This window comes from Elaeis guineensis, chromosome 15, assembly GCF_000442705.2.
Source record: "Elaeis guineensis isolate ETL-2024a chromosome 15, EG11, whole genome shotgun sequence".
Taxonomy (NCBI): Eukaryota; Viridiplantae; Streptophyta; class Magnoliopsida; order Arecales; family Arecaceae; genus Elaeis; species Elaeis guineensis.
Genome location: NC_026007.2, coordinates 45,026,980 through 45,039,870, shown reverse-complemented (window position 1 = coordinate 45,039,870; position 12,891 = coordinate 45,026,980).

Below are 12,891 nucleotides of genomic sequence, written 5' to 3'. Positions count from 1 at the left end.
ATATCGCCTCATTATAGATCTTGGGGTCATCACTATGAGCCCTATTTTTCATGAGGAACATTTCCTCTACTTTCTCTTGTATAGTACCTAAGTACCTTTCAGGAGGACGAAAAATCCTAGTCGATCTACGAGGTGGAAGAGGTTGTGTTAGGACTGGTTCTAATTGATTTGGTTCCTCAGGTTCTTTAGCTCGTTGATCTTGAGAGATATTCTCCTTGAGCTTAATTGTTCTTTCGATGCCACCATCTTGAATAAACTATTTTTCAAAAAAAATAGCATGTCGATTCACAATTACATTGTGATCTTTCAGAATATAGAAATAGTATCCTAATGACTCTTTAGGATATCCTATGAACCGAGCTCTAAAAGATCTGAACTCTAACTTGTCCTCCTGCTGTCTCTTGACATGAGTCGGACAACCCCAAATTTTGAGATGACTCAGACTTGGCTTCTTACCATGCCATATCTCATACGGTGTGGTAGGAATGATTTTAGAGGGAACCCTATTCAATACATATATTGCTGTCATGAGATAATGTCCCCAAAGAAACTCAGAGAGGTCCGTGAAGCTCATCATGGAACGGACCATATGTAATAAGGTCCGATTTCTCCATTCTGAAACCCCGTTGAGTTATGGCATTCCAGGAGGAGTCCATTGAGAGACTATGTCATTGTTCTTAAGATAGTTTAGAAACTTTTGACTAAGACATTCACCTTCTCGATCTGATCGAAGAACCTTAATGGACTTTCCTGTTTGTTTTTGTACCTTATGCCTGAATTCTTTGAACTTTTCAAAGACTTCAGACTTGTGTTTCATTAGAAACACATACCCATACCTAGACATATCATCGGTAAAGGTAATGAAGTAGACATAGTTGCCTCTAGCCGGCACATCAAATGGGTCGCACACATCCATATGTACTAGGGCAAGTAGGCCTGTGGTCTTTTCCCCATGTCCCACAAAAGGGAGCTTGGTCATTTTGCCTTGAAGGCATGATTCACAAACTGGATATGACTCGAAAGTCAACAGACTTAATAGCCCGGATTTCTTCAATTTGTTAACCCTGTCTTCCGCTATATGACCTAGCCTTAGGTGCCACAGATACCTATCATTTAGACTATCTCTAGGCCTTTTAATTCTCATGGCATTTACATTTTGCTCGATATTAAATACAGATATATCAATATATAGCTGATAGAGACTATTAATAAGAAAACCATTTACAACTTTATTATTTTCATAAAATATGTTATAATGGTCCTCATGAAAGTTAATCACATAGCCTTCTTGTGCTAAACATGAAATAGAAATCAAATTTCTGCTTGCTGCAGGCACATAATAACAGTCTCTAAGAACTAAATCTAATCTTAACGGTAATCGTAGAGGGTAGGTTCCCACGGTCATAGCAGCAACTCTTGCTCTATTTCCGACGCGTAGGATCATATCCCCATCCCTCAGCCTCCTGCTCTCCTTAAGACCCTGCATAGAAGTGCACAAATGAGCACTAGAACCAGAGTCAAGTACCCAACTGGATGCAGAGAAAATCGTATGATTAGATTCTATAACGAGCATACCTCCAGAAGGACCATCCTTCTTATTCTTCAGGGTGGCCAGGTACTGAGGATAGTTTCATTTCCAATGGCCGTCTAAATTGCAGTGAAAATATTTTTCCTTTTCAGCAGCCTTCTTCTTCGGTTCCATCTTCTTCTTCTTCCCATCTACCTTCTGCTTCTTCGCAGACTTCTTCTTCTTTCCAAAAGACTTTCTCTTGGAAGAAGTCCGCTCCACAGTAAGGACTAAGCCTTTTGAACTCTTCAAAGAAAGCTCAGCCATAATCAATATGTTCATTAATTTAGCCAAGGTACACTGCTTCTTATGCATATGAAAGTTCAGATGAACTGACCATATGCATCGGACAAGGACTGAAGGATCACATCAATCTGAAAATCCTTATCTAAGATGATATCGAGCTTCTCAAGCTCCTCAAGATCTTTGATCATTGTCAAACAATGATCTTGGATTGACTGTCCATCATGCATTTTAGCCTTAAAAAGTCTTTGGCAGACTTGATACTTGGCTGCACAACTTTGTTCACCAAACAACTCTTGTAGGTGAGCCAACATTTGACGGGTAGTCATAATATTCTCATGCTGGCACTGTAAGTCATTAGACATGACACCCAACATGTAGTACCTAGCTTTGTTATCATCATCCATCCACTTTTTCAGAGACGCTCTCTGTTCAGCAGTCGGACATGCTGGCATGGTAGGTCGGTCCTGGTCTAAGACATGAGTCAGTTTTTCAAAACTCAGAATAATTCTGTAGTTTCTCAATCAGTCCTTGAAATTGGGTCCAGTCAATCTGTGGGTGTCTAGTATTTTGGTCAGGGGGTTGGATGCAGACATGTTTCCTATAGAGAGTCAAAAGTTTCTAGTTAGATTTTGTAATCAAACTTAACCAATTTATTTAGAAGTTTTATTTTTAAACAAATTAGGCTCCCACTATTTTCTCAGATCCCTACACTCCCTAGGTAGAGATGTAAAAATTTTCATGATTAGTGATTTTTAGTGGGTGATGCGGTCTCACCGACTGGCTCATCACCTCACCTAACAGTTATTGGTGATGGATCAACCGATGAGTGGACAACTCTTGTCCAATGATTCTCTAATCATGGTGCACCCAAAACTTGATCTCTAATTCATGAAGCTCACCGTGTCCAGAATATTGCTCCAATCCTTAGTTAAGTCAGACCCATCATTTGCATGAATTAGATTCCTGATTGAGTCCCTCACCATATCTGGAATATTGAGCACAACCCATCCTCTAATCTATAGCATCCAATGCCTAATGGACATGGTTGCGTCTTTTCGGTGCAACTGAATCACTGTAACCAGTCGAGAATAATCAACTCCGGGAAGGGCCCGCACATCCATAATGGTGGAAGATCTTAGACTTAATATTTTCTTAGGAAGATTTAATTTAGGTATCATTAAACTTGACTTGACATAGTCATAACAATTATGACTAACCTAGTGGTATGGGTCAGCTCGAATTATTAGTCACCTCAAATCAGAACTGGGTCGACACATATGGCCAGGTAAGTGAGACCGATGGAAGGAAAATGCCATTAACTCGACAAGAATGCATTCGAGTCGAGTAGCTCCCAATTAAAAACTATTCGATCGCATCTGCCCAACTTACCTTAGACACCAAATTATCGAACCAGAACCAATTGGGTTAGCCAACAATCTAGGCTCTAACCATTGAGCCAAATTAGGTCTTAACTTGATCGAGTCACATATGAATATGATTCGACCTTGACCTAGACTTAATCCTATTAGACTGGTCAATTATTAGTTTTCATGATCCCACCTAACTAACTTTTGATTCAGTTTGATCAACCGCTAGATCTAATTGAGCTACCCAAGTCCGAACCCAATTTTATGAAAATGACTTAGATCTGAAATTCTCAATTTTAGACCTAATTTAATTTTATAAGCTTAATTCATTAATTAAGTCTTGAGTTCATAAATAAAATATATAAAATAAATCCTACGGTTTCAGGATCTAGGGTTTTGCAGAAAAGTAAGTTTGAATTTTGATTAAGGATGAACGTGCAGCACCCCTACATGCCATAAGAACACCCCATTGAATGGGAGGAGAGGATTTTAAACCCTACTTTATTCTTATGACCGGACGGCCATGAGGAACACCTTAATCAGAAATATTGATTTAATTACAAAACTAGTTAGATCTAAGTTACATATCACATATATAATTTCAGATCTAACTTATACATGCTTTCCATACATCTCATGTATTAAAATCTGATCTAATTAGCATGTTTTCAGATCTGATACATCACATGTAACATCTAAAAAATAAGATTTAAATTGAACTATTCAATATAAAATCTATTCTAGACAGTTACTAGAACAATTCTACAACTAGTCTAGGCATGCAGTAGATCAATCTTATGAATTAATTAAATTTTATTTTTTATTTTTTGATCTGAATATAATTTTTATAACATCAAAAAATTAGAGAATAAATTAAATATAATTTATATTTTAATCACATTAAAATATAAAACTTCAAGACTATTCATAGTTTAAACTATTCCTAGTCTAGTCATGCATCTCATACATGTTAGATCTACTTAGATTTAATTTTAAATTTTTTGATTTCAGATCCAATCACATCTGATGTGATATCTAAAATCTATTAATATTAAATAAATAAAAATAAAAATTAGATCTAAATTAGATCTAAAATAGAGCCATCAACCTGGCTCTGATACCAGTTGAAGAAAAAATCATCTTTTTTCTTAAAGGATCTTCCAGATCTAACGAAATCTGGGGCGAAATATTTTTAAAAAAAATATTTTACTTTATTTTAGATTTAAGATCTATTAGATCTGATTTTTATTATCTAATATTTAATCTAAAATTAAATCTAAAATTTGAAGATTAGAGAAATACCTTTAGGATAACTAGATTACCCTGTAGATGATTGCAGTAATGCCCGAGGTTCAAAAATTGCCACGCAGTCGTCTGGCCTCTATCGGTATCCACTCGAGTAGGATATGGATCGTCTTCTCCTTATAAATCTCTGCTCCAAAAATTAATTTTGGATCTGATCTGAAAGATCTTCAAAAGATCTTCTGAAGCTGGAGCAGCAGCTTCTAGATAAATTCCTACAGCTTTCTGATCAGGGAGCCACCACGCCTTGGACAAGCACCAGATGGTTGCCCAACTTCTTGAACGTGAAGAGGGGAGAGAGAAGACTAGAGGGGATATAGAGAAGTGGAGGGATATCATATTTTTGTTGGGTATTGAGTAGATTCTCTAAACCCTAGACGCAGATAGGGTTTAAATAGACCCTGCTGCGCCATGCAGTGCCACATCATTCGATCAATCAAAAAATTCTAATTAATTTTAAAAAAATTTTGATTGGTGGAGTGATGTCATTTGATCATATCAGATAAAAATCCCACCAAACCCTCCTACTGTTGGTGCCAACACTGGATAAACACAGTGAGATTGGCACCCAACAGTTTGAGTCGATCAAGGCATAGAGTCCTCATCTCATGGGATCCTCATCTCATGGGACTCTATCCTTATCCACTTGGGGTGCATGCCTAATCTGATCTTGGTGCCCACTTTGAGGCCTAATTTAGTAGGTGGACACTCCACAAAAACTCTCCAATGACCTCTTGCCAAGTGGCCTTTAGTTTAAGATCCATAAGTCAACGTTTGACCGATGTCCTAAAATGAAAATGGTAGGTGACAGAAATTGGCAGGTGTTGTCTTAAATTCATCTCATGAATTAAGACAAAACTTTTTTAAGCTGGACTGACTCCAGTCAGACTGAGAGAAATCTTCTCAAGATTCTTTGGGTGAGTCAAATCATATTTGGCTCAGTCGAGATGAAAAAGATTGCACGAGGAGAAAGTTAGGATCAATCATGTGCTAGCACGATTTTCTTGAACCTAATTAGATCTAATCCAAATCAATCAAACTGGACTAGCTCAATTGATGATATCCAGACCCTAACTTTTATTTGTGTGATCCAGTTAGGTTCATTTCTGTATGGTAATGAGACATGTCGTGATCTCATCATCGACATCATCGAAACTCCTTTCGATGGATCAGAACTCTTCTGATTCAGACAATTAGAATGATCGATCATCAAGATTATTCTAATTACTTCCAAAATTTAACAGTGACACCTAGTAGTATATGGTGGTAACCCATCAGAAATAAAGATGAACCTCTCGGTGCAGCTACCTGTGTGATTGAGTTCTTCTATCATGAGTCCCGACTAAATTAGGGTTAAGGTGAACTCGTCAAACCCAACATCAGTCATATGAATCAATCGATCGATCCGAGTCCAATGTGAAACCCCAATGGAAAACTTTTTTTCTATTATTTCACTCTGGCATGGCCATGGGCTTAAGGACTCGATCTTTCGATCATCATAGGACTACTCCTCTCATCTACCGAGGTTGATAGATCCTATCTTGGTGAAATCTGATTCCTACAATAAATATGCTACAGCCAACATACACCTCAGGATTCCAAATGACTAGAAAATCGAGTTATGGTGTAGTCAAACTATAACACACTCAAGGTGAACTGTCGATGCACCTCAGGTCAAAGAACTAGACACACAGCTACAGCATCGAGCTAGTCATTGACGAGAAGGTAGACTTCCTTATGACTGCTCGAGGTGGTCACGCTCAGTACTCTCATTCTCAATGAATACCTATACTCTCACTCCGATGTCTCCATATCGTAGACTCAAGACACATCTACCCTAAGAAAGCGATCATACACCAACCTTTCGGATCGATCACTATCCTCGTGATGATCTTATGGTCAGGTTCTATTTATGAGTTAGTTATGTAAATTTATGCCTTAAATTTTTAACTTTTGAAAATATGAATTAATATTTTTACTAACTCAAAGGATGTATCACAGACACAATGTATACAATGTGATAGTAGAATAATCCTTTTATTCATTTATAGTCAAAATTATAAATTTATCCTTATATCTGTACAGGAATGTGTCAGCCAATCTGGCATCTAGGGCACACATCTAACAGCTCCCCACCGGCCACATTCTCTTAAATCCAACCCCTTATCCACCTAAAAATCTCTTGTTTCTACCTTAAAATCTTGGATAGATACTTTCTCTCGACCTTTCTTTGACCAAAATCCTCTCTTTCTTTCTCTCTACCAAATCCTTAAAACCCTCATCTCAAACACTTCAAAATCCCTTACTCCTCTTTATTCCCATCAATCTTTCACCCTTCAATACTCTCTTGATCGGTTCTCTAGCCCTCATTGGAACAATGGCTCCCAAGATGTAACTACCCCAAAGAAAAAAGTCTGTGAGGCCATTGGAAGCTGAAGAAAGAAGAAAGAGGATGGCTCAAATTTTTGCTCAAGCCTCTCCTCCCAGGACTCCAAGTAAAATTCCTCTCTCTGTAAGAAAGGTTGCCTTGGGGAGGAATGTAGATTTTCAGTTCTTGAGAAGAGATGATTTTTTAATTGATGAAAAGATAATTAAACAGGGGTGGAGATTCTTTTGTAGCTTGTCTGAGTCTGTGCACATTGACCTGGTTAAGGAATTTTATTCAAACCTAGTGTTTACTGATGGAATTCTAAGATCAGTAGTAATGGATGTTGAGATTATCCTAAATACTCCTAGATTGGGTAGACTACTTCAAATACCCTGTGAAAGAAGTTGTCTTGATGAGCTTACTGGGAAAGAGGATGGGCTCAGAACCATTCTTGGGTGAGATGATGTTGAGGGGTTCATGAAAATTGAGGCTAAGGACTTGAGTGTGGAGATGAGACTACTCCACTACAAGATTTCTAGGATCTTCTTTCCTAGAGGGGGAAGATATGACCTGATGACTGGTCGGGATATTTATCTGATGCATCATGTAGTTTCTGAGTCTCCACTGAATCTTCTATTCCTGATAATTGATGCCATGAGGGAGGCCTTGAATAGATCCAAAGCTCCCTTGCCTTATGGAATAGTCCTGATAGTTATTTTTAGGCAGTCTGGTGTGAGTTTTGAGGGGGAGGCTGTATGCAGATTGCTGAACACTAACACTTACAATGATCACTCCCTTCGATGTATGGGTTTCATTAAAGTGGATGGTTATTGGATCAAGGGTCGAAGTGTTGCAGTGGAGGAGGAGAAAAAGGAGCATGCTGAGGGGGAGGGTCCCTCATCACCACCTGAGCTCAGGTCGAGTCCTGATGTTCATTTTATATCAGAGCCTGAGGCAGGATCTTCAGTTAGTGTACCCCAGTCTATAAGCCGTGCCGTGCCATCATTACTTAGATTAGGGGAGGATGAGATGTGATTGCTAGTTGAGCGAGTACCAGGCATTCTTTCCATCCAGCAGCGGCAATTTCAGGAGCAAATCCTTCAGCAGCTTTAGCAATTTCAGCAGTGTCAGCAGCAGATCTTTCAGCAGATGCAACAGCAGCAGCATCACCCTCAATCGAATTTTTTTTCTGCTTTCTCATCAGATCTATCAGTTATGCCGTATATTTCTTCTTTGGTATAGATATTGACTGACCTGAGCTCCAGATTAGAGAGTGTGGAGAGCTCTATGCTCAAGTTTAGTAGCAGACTTTTTGATATCAAGTGAAAGATCAGACTGATCCTGGATTCACTGTCAGCAGCTGCCAGCACATCGAGTAGTTCTTCACCTCAGTTAGCAAATCTCACTTGAGAGGTAGAGAGACTCCATGGCCTGCTCCGATCGACACTTGAGTTGATCTGGATTGATATCAGAGACTCGAAGAACTTTATTTCATCTGATCTTGAGGAGCTCAGAGTTTCAATGAGAGATGTTCTATCTCAGTTAGATGTCATTAGGACTCAGCTCCAGTCCAGACCCTCCATATCTACTGAGCTTATCTTTGTTCAGCCTATCGCCTTCCATCTCTCGCCCTCTTCTACTTGGACCAGACCATCCAGTCGAGGTCGAGGCTAACATGGAGAAGTTCCCTCAGTTTGTTCCTTCTGATCACAAGCCTGATGCCTAGTTTTCCTGATCATGTCTTTTTTCTATTTTTGTATTAGCTACTTTAGGTCTCATACTTCTTGGTTATTGGATTTTCGTTGAGTGTATGAGAACCTTATGATCATAGATATGTATTGTGACTTGATCACTATAATGTATGGATGTACCTGACTTTCGTAACCTCCTATTTTGTTGAATTTAATATATGAGGTTATCTATTATCATCTTTTGTGTGGTTAATTTATGTTTATTACTTCTTAGATATATATAAATGAATGTCTATTAAATTCAAAGTTACTCTGATACCTGCTGTAGGATCGTAGCTCATAACCTACTTCTCTCACTCATTAAAAAAAAAATTTCACTGATTATAAACTCTCTCTAGTCCATTTTTGATGATGTAAAAAAGGGGGAGAAGGTAGTCTATTTTTGCTCTGATACCAAAAATAAGAAAGAGAGAAAGAAAGAGTTTTTATAAACTATTTTTGCTCTGATACCAAAAATAAGAAAAAAAGAAAGCAAGAGTTTTTATAGTTTTTTCAATATGGCTACTTTTTATATAAGAAAGGAGGAATTTTTTTTCAAAATGGTTAAAATGGTTCTCTCTTGTCCATTTTTGATGATGTAAAAAAGGGGGAGAAGGTAGTCTATTTTTGCTCTGATACCAAAAATAAGAAAGAGAGAAAGAAAGAGTTTTTATAAACTATTTTTGATCTGATACCAAAAATAAGAAAAAAAGAAAGCAAGAGTTTTTATAGTTTTTTCAATATGGCTACTTTTTATATAAGAAAGGAGGAAATTTTTTTCAAAATGGTTAAAATGGTTACTTTCGTCTTTTCGTATAAGAAAGGGAAGAATTTTGCTGTTAGAAATAATTTTTGCAAAACTTTGATATTTCACAAGCAATTTTCACCAAAAATAAGAATGTATAATTTAAAATATCATAACTTGCTAATAATGTGGAACTCATGATTCTCTATAACTTGTGTTCAATTTTTGACATGTTCTTTTAACTTTCAAGTGCTTTAAAAATTCAACCTCTTGAGCTTTATTGATCTCTCTTTGTGAATACTCAAATATTTTGTCATCATCAAAAAATAAAAGATTATTGCCCCAAGAATTGATTTTGATGGTCACAAATCATTTGAGAAGACTACTAATGAGTTTTTTATCTTTGAAAGATTCTTTGATGTTGTTTTAGGTAGTCCAAAATGTTCAGTTTGAAAAGCTCCTTCAAGGGTACCAAAGTTGAAGATTTTGCAAGTTGAAGATATTTTTGAAGCCTTTTGGAAGTATCAAATTCATTCAAATCTATTTAAGAGCGTTTGGTAGTGTTCTGAAAAGTTTCAGATCTTAAATGTATGAAAAATTGGATTGGAACAAAATGAGATGACCCAACTGGGTCATCTCCTTTCATTGGGTAGCCGGCACGCACCTGTTTTGGCTTGTGGCACGTAGTGGGATGATCCATGGGTCGACCCCTGAGATCCTGAGACCAAAATAGAGAGCCTGATTTTTTGTCTGGCCAAATGAGGCAACTCATGGGTCTACCCATTCCTAATGAGGCATCCCATGGGTCGACCCATTCTGGACGAACACTCATAATGGCTAGTTTTCAGTCTATTTTTTGTGCATTTAATGCACATTAAATATACTCCAACAGCTCTTAACCGATTCTACGACACTCTCAAGATAAAATGAAGACTATAAATACTCTCTAGAGATGAAAAATCAAATAAGAAATAAGCATTCAAGCTCAAATCTATGAAAGATAAAGAAAATCCTAGAAAGAGAGAAAAGAAGCATTCAATCAGCTCATCAACTATTCTCCAGGTACATTCAAGTATCCAAATATTTTGAGAGTGTCCAACAAAGGCTTCTACTCTTTGAGTATTATACTTTTATTATTTTTATTGTGCTCATTTAAGGAGCTCTTATGTGCCAAACTTTTTGTACTCTTTTTTTTTGCTATTGTACATTGAGTTTTGAGTTTTGGGGGTTCTAAAACTTGGATAGGTTGATCCAAACCTGTAATCGGAGGGTTTGTGGGTTGGCTTGTACTCGAGAAATAAGTATTTTTGCTTGGATAGCAAGGGTCGGTGTTATCTGATGTGTTGTATTTGAAAATCTTTTTAGTGGATTAAATTCCCAAGTTGGGACTTAGAGAGTAGATGTAGGTGCAAGATTAGCACCGAACTACTATAAATCTCTTGTGTTTGATGTGCTTACATATTTTCTTTTCTTCATTGTGCTTTATACTTGTTTATTTGTTAATTGTATTGGATCTTTTTTTTTCTTTGTTAATTAACTCACCTCACTCATCAAGTTGAGCATATTTCTTATGAGCACTCATCACTAAAAATTTTAAAAGACCCAATTCACCCCCCCTCTTAGGCTCCACATCTGGGCAACAACTACTATATTACCCTCCTATTTTAAAATTAAAAAGTTATCAAAAAATTATAAAAATATTCCTTCAATAAATCATGATTTTTATTTACATCCCAAAACTTTTAAAGAGTTACACTTGGCCCCTCCTCTGATTGCTATATCTACAACTGCTTATGAACTTGCATCAAAGATTTCTTATGGTCTATGAGGTCTTCATGAAGCCCTCAACCCAGCAATATAAAGAGCAGCCAAATCCAAATATAGAGTTGAGAGAAAATTAGAAAGATGGTGAGGTGAGAAGGCTTCTTTCTCTCAAACTCTTCCAAAGGAAGAACCCCAATCCCATGAGTCAAATTTCCCTATCATTGGAGAGAGAGGACTTCCCAATTCAGCTCCTCACTATCCCTTCTCCTCTTCTCGAAGCTCACCATCCACCCATCTCTTGTCTCCTCTCAGACTCTCCGCTCATGGTGCTCTAGCGACCACCTCCCTTCCAATTTGTTTGCCTTCTTTGCATTTTAAGCACTCGCTAATGCTACAAGAAAACAACTTATTAGCGATGGCTACTGGCATTTACTGATAATTTATTATGATGGAAATTGGATCTATCATAATAAGTGTAAAAAGTTATTAGCGACGATGATTATTATTATTTGCAATGGCCATCCATCGCTAATAATTTAAAATGGTTATTAGCAATGGCTTTAGCGACATAATTTAGCCATCACTAATAACAAGCCCTAAAACCCCCTGGGTCCTCGACGGGCTCACAGGACCCCCGGCTGCCTCCCCTTTCTCCCCTACCAGCTCCCCTTTCTCCAGTCACCATTCTCCCCCGCAGCATCACTAGAGCCTCCGACCTCCTCCCCTAGCCTCGCACTGCCATCGCCCCTTAGATCTGGCATCCCCATGTCTGATTGATGGTTTCCAAGGCCCCTTTCTTCTTCGACACTGCCGGCCACCTATCGAAGCCAGCATCTAGCCGCCCTAACCTCCTCTCTTCTTCTCAGCCTCCCCTCTTCCTTCCCTGCCACCGCACCCGTCAGATCACCCATCCCCTTGCTGGATCAGCCATACCCTGCCTCCCCCTTCTTCCCCTGTCGCACCGTCGGACCTGCGGCCCTACCTCCCTCCTTCCGAGTGCCACATCATCAGACTCGCACCCCTACCTCCATCTTTCGGAGCGCCCAGCTATCAGAGTGCTGCACTGTCGGACCCATGCCGTCATCGGACTGCGGACTACCGATGAGTATTAGTGGCGGTGACGACGACGGCTCCATCACCATCGCCATACCCCATTCCCATCTTTTTGAATTTTAAATATTTAAAATTAGATTTATCTAATTATTTTAAATTAATAATATTTAAATTTTAATATTATTAATTTAAATATTAATAATATTTAAATTAATAATATTATTAATTTAAATAATATTATTAATAATATTTGAATTAATAATATAATTAATTTAAATAATATTATTAATAATATTTAAATTAATAATATTTTTAATTTAAATAATATTATTAATAATAAATTAATAATATTATTTAAATTAATATTATTCTTGAGAGGTGGAACCATTTTGGAAAGCTCTCCGATGAGAGTAGCCCTAGTGCCTTTGATGGTAGGGGTTCGAGGTTAGACCATTGTCGGATCGATTTTAGCATGCTTATCTATCAGGTGGTGGTCAGAGCAGCTCGATAATTAGATTCTAGACCTTAGATCTAGTCCAAAGTTTGAAAAAATTTCAGATCGAACTCAGGAGGGGTGTGGCTCAGTCTATTTTCAGCTCTATTTACAATGTTGCTCGATACTTTAGAACCTCTAAGGTAGATTTATCTGGATGCCATGCTGGTGTGCTCGTGCGGCCTAGTCATTTGGCACACTTCAAGTCTGCATGCATGGGATGCGCATCCCAACCATCTCCATCTGTAATGATACT